At 45.1% G+C, this 19,262-nt stretch overlaps 6 non-coding genes across 6 annotated transcripts; all 6 read right to left on the bottom strand.

The window, feature by feature from the left end:
• Window positions 1–202: 202 nt before the first annotated feature.
• LOC147220279 (5S ribosomal RNA) lies at window positions 203–321 on the bottom strand. Its single transcript, XR_015108278.1, has one exon. It is a non-coding gene; the product is annotated as a 5S ribosomal RNA (ribosomal RNA).
• Window positions 322–1,515: 1,194 nt separating this feature from the next.
• LOC147220280 (U1 spliceosomal RNA) lies at window positions 1,516–1,679 on the bottom strand. Its single transcript, XR_015108434.1, has one exon. It is a non-coding gene; the product is annotated as a U1 spliceosomal RNA (small nuclear RNA).
• Window positions 1,680–2,308: 629 nt separating this feature from the next.
• On the bottom strand, window positions 2,309–2,499 carry LOC147220281 (U2 spliceosomal RNA). The gene has a single exon (XR_015108083.1). It is a non-coding gene; the product is annotated as a U2 spliceosomal RNA (small nuclear RNA).
• A 794-nt stretch (window positions 2,500–3,293) lies between these two features.
• Window positions 3,294–3,412, bottom strand: LOC147220282 (5S ribosomal RNA). Its single transcript, XR_015108280.1, has one exon. It is a non-coding gene; the product is annotated as a 5S ribosomal RNA (ribosomal RNA).
• A 1,194-nt stretch (window positions 3,413–4,606) lies between these two features.
• LOC147220283 (U1 spliceosomal RNA) lies at window positions 4,607–4,770 on the bottom strand. Its single transcript, XR_015108205.1, has one exon. It is a non-coding gene; the product is annotated as a U1 spliceosomal RNA (small nuclear RNA).
• A 620-nt stretch (window positions 4,771–5,390) lies between these two features.
• Window positions 5,391–5,580, bottom strand: LOC147220284 (U2 spliceosomal RNA). The gene has a single exon (XR_015108171.1). It is a non-coding gene; the product is annotated as a U2 spliceosomal RNA (small nuclear RNA).
• Between the last annotated feature and the right edge of the window lie 13,682 nt (window positions 5,581–19,262).

Below are 19,262 nucleotides of genomic sequence, written 5' to 3' on the forward strand. Positions count from 1 at the left end.
GAGGCAGGCGGCGAGACAACGGAAAGTGACCCGAAAGGTAAGGCGGGGAACTATGACTGAGCGAGCGCGTGTGGCGCCGGGCTTCGCGGTGACTCCGGTGGGACAGACACAAGGGGATGAGCGGCGTGTGTCCGTGTGTGAAATGTTGGCGCTCTTGAGAGACAGCACCCCCTGCTGGGGACAGAGAGGACGACCATGAAAAAGCTTACGGCACCTGGTATTCCCAGGCGGTCTCCCATCCAAGTACTAACCAGGCCCGACCCTGCTTAGCTTCCGAGATCAGACGAGATCGGGCGTGTTCAGGGTGGTATGGCCGTAAACGAGAGAGGCCCGCACGGAAGGGCTCTTTATAAGCAGCCGTCCTCTGTCTTTTCCACCTCCAGTCATCTCCACATCTGTCAGGAGCTCCTTCTCTTTAGTCGCCATGATTACAGCCAGTGGCGCCCAAGGCTACTCGAACCCAACATCATCAGACACTCTTTACCTTCGGCTGCAGCCTAAGGTAAAGGGGGAGCTGCCAAAGGCCATACCAGGACTGGTATGCACGGCGGGACACTTCATGACAAGAGAAAGAGAAAAACAAATAAAATACACATGGAAAAAAAGGACGAGTACCACAGATGCAGTATTTGCGCCCAGAATGCTCATAGACAAGTACAGAGGGGGCCGGCGGGAGCCGCATTGCCTTTTTGTACACCTAGAAAAGGCCTACGACAGGTTGCCAAGAGGAGCTCTGCTATCCTATGAGGAAGTCTGGAGCGGCAGAGAAGTGTGTTACACTGGTGCAGGACATGTATGCTAGCTGGGAGACAGTGGTGCGTGCGGTGTGCTGTAAGACGGTACCAGACAAGTTCAAGGTGGAAGCGGGACTCCGTCGGGGATAGGCCCTGAGCCCCTTCTTGTTCGCAATGGTGACGCACGGGCGGGCTGACCGATGAGGGTAGACATGAACCTCCACGGACCGTGACCTTCGCAGATGCCGTTGTGATCTGTAGTGAGAGCAGAAAACAGGTGGAGGTCGAGATAAGATAAGATAAGATAAGATAAGATAAGATAAGATAAGAACAACTTTATTAATCCCGAAGGAAACTGTTGTGCCAGAGTTCCAGAAAATATAACAGTAATAAATAATAAAAGGCAGAATTAGAAATCAAAATAAACTATAAACTGTAAAGTGTCTCGGTGAAACTATAGAGAGGTGGGGCTATGCTCTGGAAAGGAGAGGAACGAAAGTCAGTCGCAGCAAGACAGCATACATGTGTGGGGATGAGAGGAACTCGGGTGGAACGGTGAGGCTACAGGGAGCGGAGATCAAGAAGCAGGAGCATTTCAGGGACTTGGACACTCTGGATTGTTTTCTGGCCCGATCGTAAATCCACGCTTTCGCGGTGCACCTGCCATGTGCGACGACAACTCCCTGGTTGGGTCACAGCCCGGCTGGGGAGGGTGGGCGCGCGCGACCATAAACAGTGAACCCGGCCTCCAGCGACACAGACTTGCTCTTGAACAGCACGACAGGGGAGAGCGCGGACGCAGTCCCCCACTACCAGAAATTATGCAGTCGAGATTCCCACATTTGGGGAATTCGCAGGGGTCAGCACAGCCGCAGTGCAATGGCTGAGCCTCGCCCTGGGTGAACCACCTTCTTGATCATGGTATCTCCCCTGCCAGGTAAGTATGAGTCGCACGCGTCCCGCGCACGGACCGCTTTCACACGCACGCCGTTCTCAGTCGGGGGGGAACCCACGCGGACTCTTCCGGGAGCTCACACGCGATCCCTCTCGCGCGCGCACACACACACACGTACACGCGTACACGCGCACACACGCACACACGCACACACACTCCGTCAAAAAAACCGTCAACTCTGGGAGTTCTGACGGGCCGGGACGCCGAAAACGACACGGACGCTTCAATTTTCACGAAGAAGTCAGAGGACAACCGGAACACGTTCCGTCCGTCCTCCTGATGCCGCGAGGGGTTTCTGCCGCTCTACGGCCGGGAGAACTTCCCCCTGAGCCCAGTCTGACACAGTCTATCGGGGGCAATCCATCCGTTTCAAATGCGATCCATTTAGGCTCAGTTCTGGTCCATAGTGGGATTTTATCGGGCTGCACGGGGCGAATGGTAGGGACAGGGTTTCAGGCAGACACGCTCGTGTGTCGCTATCTACCGCTCCCTACCGGCAGAAACAACGGGGACAGTGTCGCCGGTCACGCAGGGCACAGACAAGATCTGGATCCCGTGTGTGTCGGTTACGTATGACGTTGTTGGAGGCCACGGCAACCTTGACATCGGACACAAAAGCGGGGGGTGCACCGTTCCCGGAGATACTGCAATACCGGGTCGATGCGCGGAGTGGACGGAGCAAGCCCCTATTCCATCTCCCTGTTCCAAAAATCAATTTAATATTTGGTCCCCGGATAGGGGACGTATCAGATATTAAACTGATAAGAACAGATACTACACTTGATCTTAGCCAAAAGGCCGAGAAGCGATAGCCCCGCGCCCTCGCTCGACGCCAGCGCATCCCCCGCACCGTCAGCTTCACTCACGACTTCATTCACAAATCAACCCCCACCCCGTCTCCGCCGCTCGGCCCGGAGCGACGGCGCATCTCCCCCATCGCCCCCATCGCCCCGGAGACGGAGGTCCCGGTGGAGGCCGACGTTCCTGCTTTACAAGAAACAACATGGCCGATGCATCTTCCGCATCTGCCCGGTCACGTGGCGCATCAAAGGAAACCCAGGACTTCAACAAGCAGACTCCTCGGAACCTGATGAAGGAATGAATGGGGAAAAATGAAAGAGAGCCAGGGGTAGAAGCGGTGACTACTGGCGACCGCAAAGGAGCAGAGACCAGCGTAAAAAGAAGCGAGGGGGGCATCGAAGAGGATGAGGAGTTCAAAGGCAGTGGGTCCCGATGACGTAGCGTACAGGTGGAGGCATGGAAGTGTCTCGGAGAGCCAGCGGTACGGAGGTCAGCGGCTGGATTATTCAACAGCGAGAGACACGAACGAGAGAAAAAGAAATACAGCGCACATGGAGAAACACTGTACAGGGATGAGAAGAAAGGCGGCGAGCCACGGACGGAGGCAGGCGGCGAGACAACGGAAAGTGACCCGAAAGGTAAGGCGGGGAACTATGACTGAGCGAGCGCGTGTGGCGCCGGGCTTCGCGGTGACTCCGGTGGGACAGACACAAGGGGATGAGCGGCGTGTGTCCGTGTGTGAAATGTTGGCGCTCTTGAGAGACAGCACCCCCTGCTGGGGACAGAGAGGACGACCATGAAAAAGCTTACGGCACCTGGTATTCCCAGGCGGTCTCCCATCCAAGTACTAACCAGGCCCGACCCTGCTTAGCTTCCGAGATCAGACGAGATCGGGCGTGTTCAGGGTGGTATGGCCGTAAACGAGAGAGGCCCGCGCGGAAGGGCTCTTTATAAGCAGCCGTCCTCTGTCTTTTCCACCTCCAGTCATCTCCACATCTGTCAGGAGCTCCTTCTCTTTAGTCGCCATGATTACAGCCAGTGGCGCCCAAGGCTACTCGAACCCAACATCATCAGACACTCTTTACCTTCGGCTGCAGCCTAAGGTAAAGGGGGAGCTGCCAAAGGCCATACCAGGACTGGTATGCACGGCGGGACACTTCATGACAAGAGAAAGAGAAAAACAAATAAAATACACATGGAAAAAAAGGACGAGTACCACAGATGCAGTATTTGCGCCCAGAATGCTCATAGACAAGTACAGAGGGGGCCGGCGGGAGCCGCATTGCCTTTTTGTACACCTAGAAAAGGCCTACGACAGGTTGCCAAGAGGAGCTCTGCTATCCTATGAGGAAGTCTGGAGCGGCAGAGAAGTGTGTTACACTGGTGCAGGACATGTATGCTAGCTGGGAGACAGTGGTGCGTGCGGTGTGCTGTAAGACGGTACCAGACAAGTTCAAGGTGGAAGCGGGACTCCGTCGGGGATAGGCCCTGAGCCCCTTCTTGTTCGCAATGGTGACGCACGGGCGGGCTGACCGATGAGGGTAGACATGAACCTCCACGGACCGTGACCTTCGCAGATGCCGTTGTGATCTGTAGTGAGAGCAGAAAACAGGTGGAGGTCGAGATAAGATAAGATAAGATAAGATAAGATAAGATAAGATAAGAACAACTTTATTAATCCCGAAGGAAACTGTTGTGCCAGAGTTCCAGAAAATATAACAGTAATAAATAATAAAAGGCAGAATTAGAAATCAAAATAAACTATAAACTGTAAAGTGTCTCGGTGAAACTATAGAGAGGTGGGGCTATGCTCTGGAAAGGAGAGGAACGAAAGTCAGTCGCAGCAAGACAGCATACATGTGTGGGGATGAGAGGAACTCGGGTGGAACGGTGAGGCTACAGGGAGCGGAGATCAAGAAGCAGGAGCATTTCAGGGACTTGGACACTCTGGATTGTTTTCTGGCCCGATCGTAAATCCACGCTTTCGCGGTGCACCTGCCATGTGCGACGACAGCTCCCTGGTTGGGTCACAGCCCGGCCGGGGAGGGTGGGCGCGCGCGACCATAAACAGTGAACCCGGCCTCCAGCGACACAGACTTGCTCTTGAACAGCACGACAGGGGAGAGCGCGGACGCAGTCCCCCACTACCAGAAATTATGCAGTCGAGATTCCCACATTTTGGGAATTCGCAGGGGTCAGCACAGCCGCAGTGCAATGGCTGAGCCTCGCCCTGGGTGAACCACCTTCTTGATCATGGTATCTCCCCTGCCAGGTAAGTATGAGTCGCACGCGTCCCGCGCACGGACCGCTTTCACACGCACGCCGTTCTCAGTCGGGGGGGAACCCACGCGGACTCTTCCGGGAGCTCACACGCGATCCCTCTCGCGCGCGCGCACACACACACACACACACGTACACGCGCACACACGCACACACACACACACACTCCGTCAAAAAAACCGTCAACTCTGGGAGTTCTGACGGGCCGGGACGCCGAAAACGACACGGACGCTTCAATTTTCACGAAGAAGTCAGAGGACAACCGGAACACGTTCCGTCCGTCCTCCTGATGCCGCGAGGGGTTTCTGCCGCTCTACGGCCGGGAGAACTTCCCCCTGAGCCCAGTCTGACACAGTCTATCGGGGGCAATCCATCCGTTTCAAATGCGATCCATTTAGGCTCAGTTCTGGTCCATAGTGGGATTTTATCGGGCTGCACGGGGCGAATGGTAGGGACAGGGTTTCAGGCAGACACGCTCGTGTGTCGCTATCTACCGCTCCCTACCGGCAGAAACAACGGGGACAGTGTCACCGGTCACGCAGGGCACAGACAAGATCTGGATCCCGTGTGTGTTGGTTACGTATGACGTTGTTGGAGTGACTGACATCGGACACAAAAGCGGGGGGTGCACCGTTCCCGGAGATACTGCAATACCGGGTCGATGCGCGGAGTGGACGGAGCAAGCCCCTATTCCATCTCCCTGTTCCAAAAATCAATTTAATATTTGGTCCCCGGATAGGGGACGTATCAGATAGAAAACTGATAAAACAGATACTACACTTGATCTTAGCCAAAAGGCCGAGAAGCGATAGTCCCGCGCCCTCGCTCGACGCCAGCGCATCCCCCGCACCGTCAGCTTCACTCACGACTTCATACAAGAAACAACATGGCTGAAGCATCTTCCGCATTTGCCCGGTCACGTGGTGCACGCCCCCCGACAGGACGCCGAAGCATCAAAGTAAACCCAGGACATCAACAACCAGACTCTTGGAATCGTGTCCCCTTCAAATCCACCTGGAATGTGGCAAAAAGTCGCCCGTGAGGAGAAAAGACACAGGTGGAAAAGGGACGTTTGCACCGCTCACGATACACTGGGCTGCAAACGGGCGCCATCTTGTGAACCCGTCTGGTTACCGCATCGTTGCGACCAGCTCTCACAGAGACTCGTTGCTCATCGCCGGGAAACACAATTCAAAAAACGTCACGAACACAAGACAACAGTAAAATGGATTTAAATCCACATTTACATTTAATTACATTCATGTTTTCGTCACTACCAGCAGAATAATTTTTAAACACGACGGTAAATCATCTCGTCCCGTGGCGAACACCCACTGGACCCCGGCACCCCAAACAGCCTTCGACGGCCTTGAACGCTAACCCCGCCCCGCACCGGCTAATACCGGCTGTTACGACGACTGCTGGTCCGGACGGAGCCGATCGCGCTCGGTTAGACCACCGCTTTTTCGTTGTCGTTTGAGTCGCCAACATTCAATTACCGACGCGCTCCGAGGCAAGATGGCGGAAGGCCGCGAGCTAGTCTGTTTGGCTAGCTGAGCGGCTTAGTTAGCCTTACCTCAGCTCACGAAATCTGTGACGTCGTCGAGATTTCTCGGCCGAAAGGACCTAAATTACCGTCAAAAATCACCGGGAGTTGCTTCGCGGTTGTTATAAACACGGTCAATTCGGTTGTAGGTCGAGAAATCGTCACTATTCTCTGTAAAAGTGAACTTACGTCGCGGGGCTGGACAGCGCTCTTGACCGGGAACACATCGTGGAACCCCGGAGCCTTCAGTGACCGACATAAACGGTCATAAACTCTTCGGTTCAATTCTACTTCGAACTATTTAAATTAATTCTACTTAAAACTATATGAATTAATTCTAATTCTAACCATATGAATTAACTGTACTTTAAATTATGAATTAAGAAAAGAGATGTGGGACCTGTGGAATCCCCTCCGTGGACACTTTCATCCCGAGTCCCGCTTCTCTGTACTCTTATACTGGCATTCTGTGGCTTAGCTGATGCCAGACCACCATCGATGACATGCAGAGGTTTTTAAATGCACTGAATGGAGAGAAGTTCTGACACACTGTTGATGAATCAGGTCCAAGTCCAGTCACCCAGCAGCCCAGGAGTCTCCTTCTGTGCGCCGGTCTGCTCCAAGACCTCCAACATCATCCCCGTCTGCAGGAAAACAAAGAACCACAGGACCCTGGGTACAGATCTCCCATCCTGGCTCTGTAGGAGTGACTGACGTCCTCTGAGCACCTTGTTGTTCTGTCTTACCTGAGATCCAACACCGACCCGCCCTGGACCCCCTGCTGTTCACCTAGAGTGAGCAGGACCAGAGGAGATGCCGTGATAATGAGCACTGTTGTGCAACTTGAAAGTCCTAGAAAGTGACATCTGGACATCTGGAGCTCATCTGAATATAAACCACAGCGGGTAAAAACACAAACACATAAGCTGCACTTGTCTGTAAACTGCAGGTGTTCACATTGTAACGAGATATTTACACATTAACCTTTTTTTTTTTTTTACTTTTAATTAGATACATACTGTTAACATTTGCAAATATGTCCTGGAAAAGCAGTGCCTGTAACACGGCTGATGGAAAATGTTCGTAATGAATAAAACAAGGAAAAGTTCATCCATTTTTTATCCCCACTTTGTCCCAATCCAAGTCATTTTTGGTTTTGCACATTTCACTCTCTGTTGCTATTCAACTATGAGAGACAGTGCTGGGGTTAAAGAGATTTAATAAATTAACTGGTAAATTCTTCAGTAAAATAAGTATTTGGTTACCAATAAACAAGATATCACAGAGCTCCCACAGACCTGTAACTTCTTTTTTAAGATGCCCCTCTGTTCTCCACACCTTACCTGTATTAATGGCACCTGTTTGAACTGGTTACCAGGATAGAAGACACCTGTCCACAACCTCAAACCGTCACACTCCAAACTCAATCAGGCCAAGACCAAAGAGCTGTCTAAGGACACCATAAACAAAAATGTAAACCGGCACCAGGCTGGGAAGACTGAATCTGGACTAGGAAAGCAGCTTGGTGTGAAGACATCAACTGTGAGAGCAATTATTAGAAAATGGAAGACATACAAGACCACTGATAATCTCCCTCCATCTTGGGCTCCACACAAGAGCTCACCCCGAGGGCTCAAAATGATGAGACGCCCACAGGGGGACCTAGAGAATAAGCTGCAGAGAGCTGGGACCAAAGTAATAAAGGCTACCATCAGTAACACACTACGCTGCCAGGTACTCAAACCCTGAAGTGCCAGATGTGTCCCTCTACTGAGATAGCATGTGTCCCATCGCGTCATCTAAATTTACTGGAGGGCATTTGGATGATCCAAAAGAGGACTATGAATGTCCTATGGTCAGATGAAACCAAAATACAACTTTTTAGTAAAAGCTAAGTGTGTCGTAGCTGGGGGAAGGAATGCTGAATCGCATTCAAAATAACACCATTGCCAGTGTGAAGCATTGCTTTGGGGCTGTTTTTCTACAAAGGGACCAAACGACTGATCAGAAAGGCTGAAAGGAAAGAATTAATGCGGCCATGGATTCTGAGATTTGGAGTGAAAATCTCCTTCCATTTGCAGGAGCATTGAAGATGAAACGTGGCTGGTTTCAGCATGACAATGATCCCAAACACACCGCCCGGACAATGAAGGAGTGGCTTTGTAGGCAGGATCTACAAGAGGTAAGAGGTCTGCATGGAGGAATGGGCCAAACTACCAGCAACAGTGTGTAAAAACCCTGTGAATACATCAAGGGTAGGCAAACCCTTCAGCCGAAGGGGATATTCAAATCTTTGTACTTTTTAAGACCTTAAAACACTTTATAGCCTTGCCTTTGACACTTTATGGTTTTATTTGTATTTCTTATTCTCCCTCCTTCCGACTATTATTTATTATTGTTATGTTTTACTTGAAACTCTGGCACAACCATTTCCTTTGGGATAAATAAAGTTGTTCTTATTCTTATTCTTAAACAGGCCACATCTGGCCAATCAAAGATTGGTACAGAATTCATGCTTGATATGTATGATTGGATCAACGAATGTGGGAGCTCAAACTGGAGATTATCAATTTTTGGAGCTACTTCAGAACTCTTGAGAATTTATCCTGAACTGAATAACACGGATTGGCTTTGTTATTTCACATTTACTGTGGACCTACTGACACACATGAATGAGCTGGACGTGAAGATCCAACCGAAAAAAACGGTTTGTGAATGAAATGCAAGCAAATGTCAGAGCCTTCAAAACCAAGTTGGTTTTATTTTCAAAGCGAATATCAAAAGAGTCTGATATGCACTGTTCACAAATACATTTTTTGTTTTACATGTATCATATTGTCAAATTTTAAAAGTCAATCCGGCCCCTGAGCCAAAAAGTTTGCCCGCCCCTGGAATACCTTATGAAGACTTTTCAGAAAACCTTTGACCTGTCATCGCCAGCAAAAGGTATATAAGAAAGTATTGCAATGAATGTTTGTTCCTGACCAACTACTTATTCTCCATCATTATGTCCAAATAAGTTTGTTAAAAATCAGACAAGGTGATTTTCTGTCTCTCATAGTTGAAGTATACCAATGATGAAAATGAAAGACCTCTATCATGTTTTTAAGTGGGAGAACTTGCACAATTGTTGGCTGACTAAATACTGTTTTGCCCCACTTTATCTGGATACTGGGCACTGACACCTATTCAAATCAACATTTTAAAATGAGCTGATTTAGACTGTAATGATCATTTTGAGCTTATTTTAACCAAATTGTCAAATATTCAAATACAACATTCAAGTTTTTAGTTTCACCTATGAACAGGGTGATGGCAATCAGCACCAACAACATACTGAAGTCTCACAGCACCTTGTCTGGACTGAAAATCAATGTCAAAATGAAGCTATGACAAACAGTGCACCTCTGCGTGAATTCTGTCCTCTTTAAACATATCTTGAACCCCCGGTGCATGTCTTTGTGACAACAAGTCATAACTTCTCACTCCAAACTTACCTGAAACACAAAAACAAATAAAATCTTCAAAGGGCACAGAAGAGACCTGCATGTTTTATTCCTCAACCAAGCCAAAGCGTCTTAATCCATCCCCACATCTGTCATCTGGGAGGCCTTCAACCTCTTCAAAGTGCATGAAACCACCACAAACCTGGTCAGAAGCTTCCTCCAGCATTTCTTATTCTGTAAAACAACCACAGAGTACAAAACATGGTGATCATTGGAAGTGGGCTTCAGGGCAGGCTGCGCCACATCCCCTCTAGCCTTTACCATGGCAATGGAGATGATCATCGGTGCATCTCGGTGGAACGACGGAGGGGAGCTACTGCAGGCTTGACAGCGGCTGCCTCCAAATGATTATTGGAAAAGCCCCCCAGTACAACAGTCAAAGAACATGAAATGACCACCTAGATCCCCACCATCACCTCTACCAAATGCCAGCTGGAGAAGCTTCACTCCAACACTACCTGGGGAAGAAGAAGTTGGAAGCCAACAAGTAAGGGAGCATTTCCATCGTGAAAGGAAAGCTTACTGGCCACGGTTCCACCTCGTCGAAACAGCCATTCCTTTGATATCAGAGCTGCAGGTCCAGCCTTGGATGGTGGAAGCCTCAGATGCAGAACAGACCAACGCTGCATTGAATCCCTTCAGTGGGTTGTAGGACAGGATACAGATTGGATTGGAAAAGCAGGATTTCCCCTGAAAGGTAGTAAACATCAGACTTTTCTACTCATCCTGAAATTTATTACAAAACACACAAGAGATGTGTTTCAGTCTTACAAATTTACAATACGCAATTAAAAATGTGTCTGTAGATCTTTGTGCAAGTTGCTACAAATCAGCCTTGCTTGTTCAGAGATGATTAAAAAATCCTTTTCACAGGAAGGTGAATTTAGAACTTAGTAAAATAAAAAAACATTGTAACAGTTTGACCAGAGATTTTCAATAATAATGTTTTCGTTTCCCATATGAACAAGCAGATGAAAATGTGTACAAACAACAGACGAGAGTGCCACATGACCACAAGCATGTAATTGATTCCTTAGTACAAATACAGCCACTAATACAAAAGTCAGAGAACATGACTCGTTTTTGAGTCATGCATGACTCCTTTCAGAAGCTGATCCAGGGTCAGCCATTGCAGCCATTCAACGACAAGAAAAACTCTGAGTTCCGATGGGCCGGAATGACCGAAACGACACAGACGCTTCAATTTTCATGAAGAAGTCAGAACACAGAACACATTCCGTCCATCCTCCTGATGCCACAATTGGTTTCTATTGTTTTACAAACGGGAGAACTTTTGCCACGATCCCGGTCTGACAGTCTTTAAACGCGACCAGTGTGGTGGACGGATCGGGGCTGTCGTCTTTTGTCGTCAAACACAATCCATTTGCGCTAAGATCGGATTCCTTGGTGGGAATTTACTTCGGTACACGGAAGCAAGGCGTAGAGACAGGTTGTCCATTTAACAAACTTATGTCACACGTCACCCACAACCCTCCTGCCTCTTTGCATTATCATCTACCAACATAATACAGTAGACGCACCAAATGGTACGTTAAACATTCGTCTCCACGATCTTTGAGATGTCTCCCATCGAATATGTTATTATTTGCAATTTGAGAGGGTGCACCGTCATCTTCACTTCAAACAACATCGCTGATGCGTCTTCCGCATCTCCTCGGTCATGTGGTGCACGGCCAACCAATAGGACGCCGAAGCATAAAAAAAAAATGAACAATCAGACACATGGAAATCCTCCTCAAATCCACCGGACGGTGAACGAGCGCTATCTTGTGGACAAACAATTTTGACCAAATGGCTTTATCTGTTCACCTGCAACATGATATCATGAAAATTTGACATATATTGTGTAGAATCACATCCATTCAACATATTTCAACAACAAAAAACAGCTTTAACGAATTCGAAAAGTGATTTACAACTTGTTCAAAAAACCTTCAATTTGGTAAGATAAACCTTTCTGACCAAATGGCTATATCTTTCGTTCTTGCTGCTGGATTGGAGTGAGTTTATATATTGTGTTGATTCTGTATTGTGTAGAATCACATCCTATTCAGCATATTTCAGCAACATACATCAGCTTTAAAAAAATGACAAAGTTATTAACATCTTGTGCCAATAACCTTCAACACTTCATGTCCAAATGTCTTTATCCTTATCTTTTGTGACATATATTGTGTAGAGTCAAGTCCTATTCAACAAATTTTAGCACCAGACACCAGTACCTAAAGAATTCCCTTGTCATTTAAAACTTGTTCCAAAAAGCTATCAACTTTGTGATATAAACAATTTTGGCTTCTTCTTCTTCTTCTTCTTCGTTCAGCTTTTCCCGTCAGGGGTCGCCACAGCGAGTCAACTTTCTCCATCTAACCCTATTCTCTGTATCCTCCTCTCTCACGCCAACTACCTTCATATCCTCTCTCACCTCGTCCATAAATCCTCTCTTTGGTCTTCCTCAAGACCTCTTGCCTGGCAGCTCCAATTCCAGCATCCGTCTACCAATATATTCACTATCTCTTCTCTGTACATGACCGAACCATCTCAGTCTGGCTTCTCTGACCTTCTCTCCAAAACATCTAACATGTGCCGTCCCTCTGATAGACTCATTCCTGATCCTATCCATCCTGGTCACTCCCAAAGAGAACCTCAACATCTTCATCTCTGCAACCTCTAGTTCTGCCTGCTGTCTTTTGGTCATTGTAACAGTTTCTAGTCCATACATCATCGCTGGTCTCACCACTGTCTTGTACACCTTTCCTTTTATTCTGGCTGAAAGTCTTCTATCACATAGTAGGCCTGACACTTTTCTCCACCCATTTCAACCTGCTTTGACCCGTCTCTTCACCGCTTTTCCACACTCTCCGTTGCTCTGGACTGTTGACCCTTAGTACCTGAAATCCTCCAGCTTCTTGATCTCCATTCCCTGTAGCCTCACTGTTCCACCCGAGTTCCCCTCATTCACACACAAATATTCTGTCTTGCTGCGACTAACTTTCATTCCTCTCCTTTCCAGAGCATACCTCGACCTCTCTCGATTTTCCTCTACCTGTTGTCTGCTCTCACTACAGATCACAGTGTCATCCGCAAACATCATGGTCCATGGGGATTCCTGTCTAACCTCATCTGTCAGCCTGTCCATCACCATTGCGATCAAGAAGGAGCTCAGAGCTGATCCCTGATGGAGTCCCACCTCCACCTTGAACTTCCTCTGTTACCCCTACAGCACACCGTACCAGTGTCTCACAAGTAGCATACATGTCCTGCACCAGTCGGACATACTTCTCTGCCACTCCAGACTTCCTCATACAATACCAGAGCTCCTCTCATGGCATCCTGTCATATACTTTTTCTTGGTCTACAAAACCACAATGCAGCTCCCTCTGGCCTTCTCTATACTTTTCTATTAGCATTCTCAATGCAAATACTGCATCTGTAGTACTCTTCCTAGGCATGAAGCCATACTGTTGTTCACAAATGCTGACTTCTGCTCTCAGTCTAGTTTTCACTACTCTTTCCTCTAACTTCATTGTATGATTTATCAACTTTATCTCTCTATAGTTGCCACAATTCTGCACATCCTCTTTACTCTTAAAAATAGGCACCATCACACTTTGTCTCCATTCTTCAGGTATCTTCTCACTCTCTAATATCCTATTGAATAATCTAGTCAGAAAATCTACCCCTGCCTCTCCTAGACACTTCCACACCTCCACGGGTGTATCATCAGGACCAACTGCTTTTCCACTCTTCATCCTCTTCAATGCCTTCCTCACTTCCCTTTTAGTAATTTGTGCTACTTTGTGGCCTACAATAGTCCCCTCTTCTACCCTTGCCTCTCTTTTGTTTTCCACATTCATGAGTTCTTCAAAGTACTCTTTCCATCTTCCCATCACTCTTCTCGCATCTGTCAATACATTTCCCTCTCTGTCCTTAATCACCTGGACCTGTTGTACATCCTTTCCATCTTTATCTCTGTTTCGCCAACCTGTATAGATCATTCTCACCCTCCTTACTATCCAACCGAGCATACAAGTCATCATACGCCCTTTGTTTTGCCTTTGCTACCTGTATCTTTACCTTTCGCCACATCTCCCTGAACTCCTGTCTGTTCTCTTCAGTCCTCTCAGTATCCCGCTTCGTCTTTGCTAACCGCTTTCTCTGCATATACTCCTGCACTTCCTCATTCCACCACCAAGTCTCCTTATCTACTTTCCTTCCAGATGACACACCAAATACTCTCCTATCTGTCTCCCTGATAATACGAGCTGCTGTTGTCCAATCATCTGTAAGCTCACCATTACGACCCAGACCCTTTCTCAACTCCTCCCTGAAAACCATGCAACACTCCTCCCTTTTCAGCTTCCACCATTTTGTCCTCTGCTCTGCCTTTGTCCTCTTCATCTTCCTTGACACCAGAGTCATCCTACAAACCACCATCCTTTGCTGTCTGGCAACATTCCCACCTACAACTACTTTGCAGTCACTGATCTCTTTCAGGTTACCTCATCTATACAAGATGTAGTCTACCTGCGTGCTCTTACCTCCACTCTTATAAGTTACCCTATGTTCCTGTTTTTTCCGGAAAAAGGTGTTCACTACAGCCATTTCCATCCTTTTAGCAAAATCTACCACCATCTGTCCCTCTGCATTCCTATCCTGGATACCAGATCTGCCCATCACTTCTTCATCCCCTCTATTGCCTTCGCCAACATGTCCATTGAAGTCTGCACCAATTACCACTCTCTCATTTCTGGGAATATTCTGCATCACTTCATCTAACTCATTCCAGAACTTCTCCTTCTCTTCAGATTCACATCCCACCTGTGGGGCATAGCCACTAACAACATTGAGCATCACACCTTCAATTTCCAATTTCGGACTCATAAGTCTATCTGACATTCTTTTCACCTCTAGGACGTTCCTAACAAACTCCTCCTTCAAGATAACTCCTATTCCATTTCTCTTCTTGTCAGTACCATATAGTACAACTTAAAGCCTGCTCCTAAACTACTAGCCTTACTACCCTTCCACCTGGTCTTCTGGACAAACAGTATATCCACCTTCCTTCTCTGCATCATGTCGACCAACTCTCTACCTTTTGCTGTCATAGTCCCAATAATAAAAGTCCCTACTCTCCCTACTCCCTACTCCCAGGCTCTTTCCTCCTCTGTCTCCGCTTCTGAACACACACTCCTCCTCTTCTTCTTGTTCTTGTTCTTCGACCCAATAAAGCCAATAAAGCCACAATAAAGCCATCTAATCAAAACAATTTTGACTAGATGGCTTTATCGTTAAAACCTTCAGCAGTAGGTGAAGACATTGTGTAGAATCACATCCTATTCAGCAGATTTTAGCACCAGATACCAGGATTAAGAATTCCATGGTTATTTACAATATGTGCCAAAAATCTTGAACTTGGAAGATAAAAACTTTTTGACCAAATGCCTTTATCTTTCATTGTTGAGTCTGGATTTGAGTGAATTTATTCATTTTGTAGATTCTATATTTTGTAGAAATCCTTAATATTCAGCATATTTCAGCACAAGACACAACCTCTAAAGAATTCCAAAGTTATTTACAACTTGTGCCATAAACATTCGACTTGGTGAGATAAACATTTTTGATCAAATGGCTTTATCTTTTAAACCTGCTGCTGGATTTCAGTAAATGTGACATATATTGTGTAGAATCATGGCCTTTTCAACATATTTTAGCACCAGACACCAGTTTTAAGAATTCACTTGTTATTTATAACTTGGTCCAAAAAGCTTCAACATCATGACATGAAGAGTTTTGACCAGATAGGTCTATGGTTTAAACCTTTGGGTAGATTTAGGTAAAGATGACATACTTTGTGTAGAATCACATCATATTCAGCATAATTCAGCACCAGGCACCAGCATTAAGAATTCCAAAGTTATTTACAACCTGTGCCAATAATCTTAAACTTGGAAGATAAACACTTTTTGACCAAATGGGTTTATCTTTTAAAGATGTGGCTCCATATCAGTAATTGTCGCAGATATTGTGTAGAATCATGTCCTTTTCAACATATTTTAGCACCAGACACCAGTTTTCAATAATTCTCTTCTTGTTTAAAACTTGTTCTAAAAAGCTTCAATTGGTAAGATAAACACTTGATGTCCAAATGGCTGGATTTCAGTAAATGTGACATATATTGTGTAGAATTACACCCTATTCAGCATATTCCAAAAACAGACACCAGATTTAAAGAATTACAAAGTTATTTATAACTTTTGCAAAAAACCTTCGACTTGTTGAGATACAACATTTTGACCAAATGGCTTTATCTTTCTAACCTTCGGCTGCATTTAAATAAAGATGACATATACTGTGCAGAATCACATCCTATTCAATATATTTCAACAATTACCAGCTTTAAAGAATTCCAAAGTAATTTAAAACTTGTTCCAAAAAATTCAATTTGGTGTGATAAACATTTTTGAATAAATAGCTTTGTCTTTCATTCTTTCGGCTTGGATTGACTGAATTTATACATTGTTTAGATTCTTTATTGTGTATAATCACATCCTTATCGGGAAATTTCAGCACCAGACACCAGCTTTAAAGAATTCCAGTTTTTTAATACCTTTGCCAAAAACCTTAAACTTGGAAGATAAACACTTTTTGACCAAATGACTTTATCTTTTGAAGATGCGACTCCATATCAGTAATTGTCACATGTATTGTGTAGAATCATGTCCTTTTCAACATATTTCAGCATCAGACACCAGTTTTAAAGAATTCCCTTCTTGTTTAAAACTTGTTCTAAAAAGCTTCAACTGGTGTGATAAACACTTTATGTCCAAATGGGTTTATGTTTTAAACCTGCAGCTGGATTTCAGTAAATGTGACATATATTGTGTAGTATCACTTCATATTTAATATATTGCAGCACCAAACACAAGTTTTTAACAATTCACTTCTTATTCAAAACTTTTTTCAAAAATCTTCAACTTGGTGAGGTTAAGAACTTTTCAACCAAATGCATTTATCGTTTAAACATCTGGCTGGATGCTAGTGAATCAGACATTAATTGTTTAGAATCACATCCTATTCAGCATATTTCAAAAACAGACACCAATTTTGAAGAATTACAAAGTTATTTGCAACTTTTGCAAAAAAACCCTCGACTGGCTGAGATAAAAAAATTGACCAAATGGCTTCATATTTCTAACTGTCGGCTGCATTTAAGTAAAGATGATATATACTGTGCAGAATCACATCCTATTCAATAATTTTCAACCACAGGTGCCAGCTTTAAGGAATTCCAAAGTAATTTACAACTTGTTAAAAAACCTTCTATTTGGATGATAAACATTTTTGAATAAATGGCTTTATCTTTCATTCTTGCGCCTGGATTTGAGTGAATTTATACATTGTTTAGATTCTGTATTGTGTATAATCACATCCTTATCGGGAAATTTGAGCTTCAGACACCAGCTTTAAAGAATTACAACTTGTGCCAAAAACTGTCAACTTGGTGAGATAAAGATATTATATCCAAATGACTGCCAGATCTAGTGATCTGAGAGAAAGACCGGTGGTTAGAACTTCCTCCTTACACCTGCCATCGCTGGACTGACAGGATCTGACTGGACCGAGAAGGCCAAGGAGTAAACACCAAATTAACAGACTGAGTATGGTTTTGTCCATTAAAAGAAAGTAGATGTGGTTTATACTTTTGTTCGCGAAAAGAAAGTAGGTGTGGTTCATACTTTTTCCTTCAAAAGAAAGTAGACAGAGGTTTATACTTTTAGCCCTAAGAAAAGAAAGAACAGCAGGGTGCACTGGAATATATGTGTGTGTTGTCACTTCAAAGAGATTTTTATACTGACTAAAGTCAGTCTCTGAAGTAAGTGTAATTTTTAGGTTGTGGTTAAAATTGAGAAAGTTGGTTTGCAGTGACAGCTGTGTCTGCAGAATACTAGGTTCTATAAGACCTTGGCACGGTCAAAGATCTCTGTGAACATTGTGACTGATAGTTAACCACAACAACCTGTAGTGTACAAAAATGGGAAACTCTTGTAGTAGTAAAAATGAAAAAGCCTTGGAAGGGGATGTGAAGTTCATGCACAAATTGGATCCAGATAATATAAAATATTAAAGAAAATGGAAAAAGAAATACAGCAGGGATGGAAAATGAAGATTAGCATCATTAAAAAACTTATGGATGAACACGAAAAATGCAAAAACAAGAAAAAGAGTGACAAAAAGTTAGACGAAGTGAGAAAAGTTGAAAAATGGATTAAACAAGCCACGAAACGAACACAAAGTATACAAAAGAAGAAGAAAAGAACAAATTAAAGATCAGAGTAAAGAAACTATGTTTGTGCAGAAGGAGGATAATGGAACAGTCGACAAAGCTGTGATGCAGCAACCCCCACCACTGGAGATGCCACAAGGCGCAGTGGGAGGGGTTCCAGAGCCATTATACCCAGATCTCAAAAAGCTGCCAGCATATGAGGACATACACAAAGACAAACAAGAACAAGTAAAAGTAAAACCAACACATCCATACAAAACACGGAGAAAGAACCTTAACAAAAGTTATATTGTAGATGAGGCCAAATTATATCCTATCATACAAGTTCCGAATCCACACGATGTGGAAAACCCCCATGTGTAAAGATATCACATACTGAGGTAAAAGAAGCTGCAGATAATGGCTGGGGGCCATTCCAAGATGCAGTTTTCCATCTAGCTGAGTCATAGAGTTTGATTGGATTGGAGTTAGAACAAATATTCAAACTTGTCTTTCTATTAAAATGGGCAAGATATCGAGGTGATTACAAAGGAGGAAATCTCCAACAAGAGATTTGTCAACATCCAACAAATGGTCCTATTGTTGGAAATTATCTGGCTGCTGTACAAGCAGTATTAAATAGAGCAAGACCACTGCATGCCACCACCGCAGCCCATGCACAGTAAGCAGCATGCAAACAAGAAACAGGAGAAACTGTTACACAGTTTCAATTCCGCAATGAAGGGAAATTTGGAAACCATAGTGGATTAGAATTCAATGAGCAGGATAATTCTCCTTACCAACTACATCTGAAACTTGGTCTGCTGAGAGGACCACCGAGGAGCTCTGATGAATGTCACAGGAGGTCTTTCCTACCTGAGGCTATCAGAATTTTTAATTCCTCTCCCTTCAGCCACAGGGAATCTCAAAATCTTTGTACTTAAGACCTTAAGACACTTTATAGCCTTGACTTGCTACTTAGACACTTCATAGTTTTATTTGTATTTCTTACTCTCCCCACCTTTCTTTTTATACTGTTTACACAATTTCCTACTAGTATTTATTATTGTTATGTTTTACTTGAAGCTCTGGCACAACAATTTCCTTCGGGATAAATAAAGTTGTTCTTATTGTTAACTGAGAAATATGCTCTCAA

This window comes from Fistularia commersonii, chromosome 24 (genome assembly GCF_037954325.1).
Source record: "Fistularia commersonii isolate RoL2024-O1a breed Wild chromosome 24, RoL_Fcom_v1.0, whole genome shotgun sequence".
NCBI lineage: Eukaryota > Metazoa > Chordata > Actinopteri > Syngnathiformes > Fistulariidae > Fistularia > Fistularia commersonii.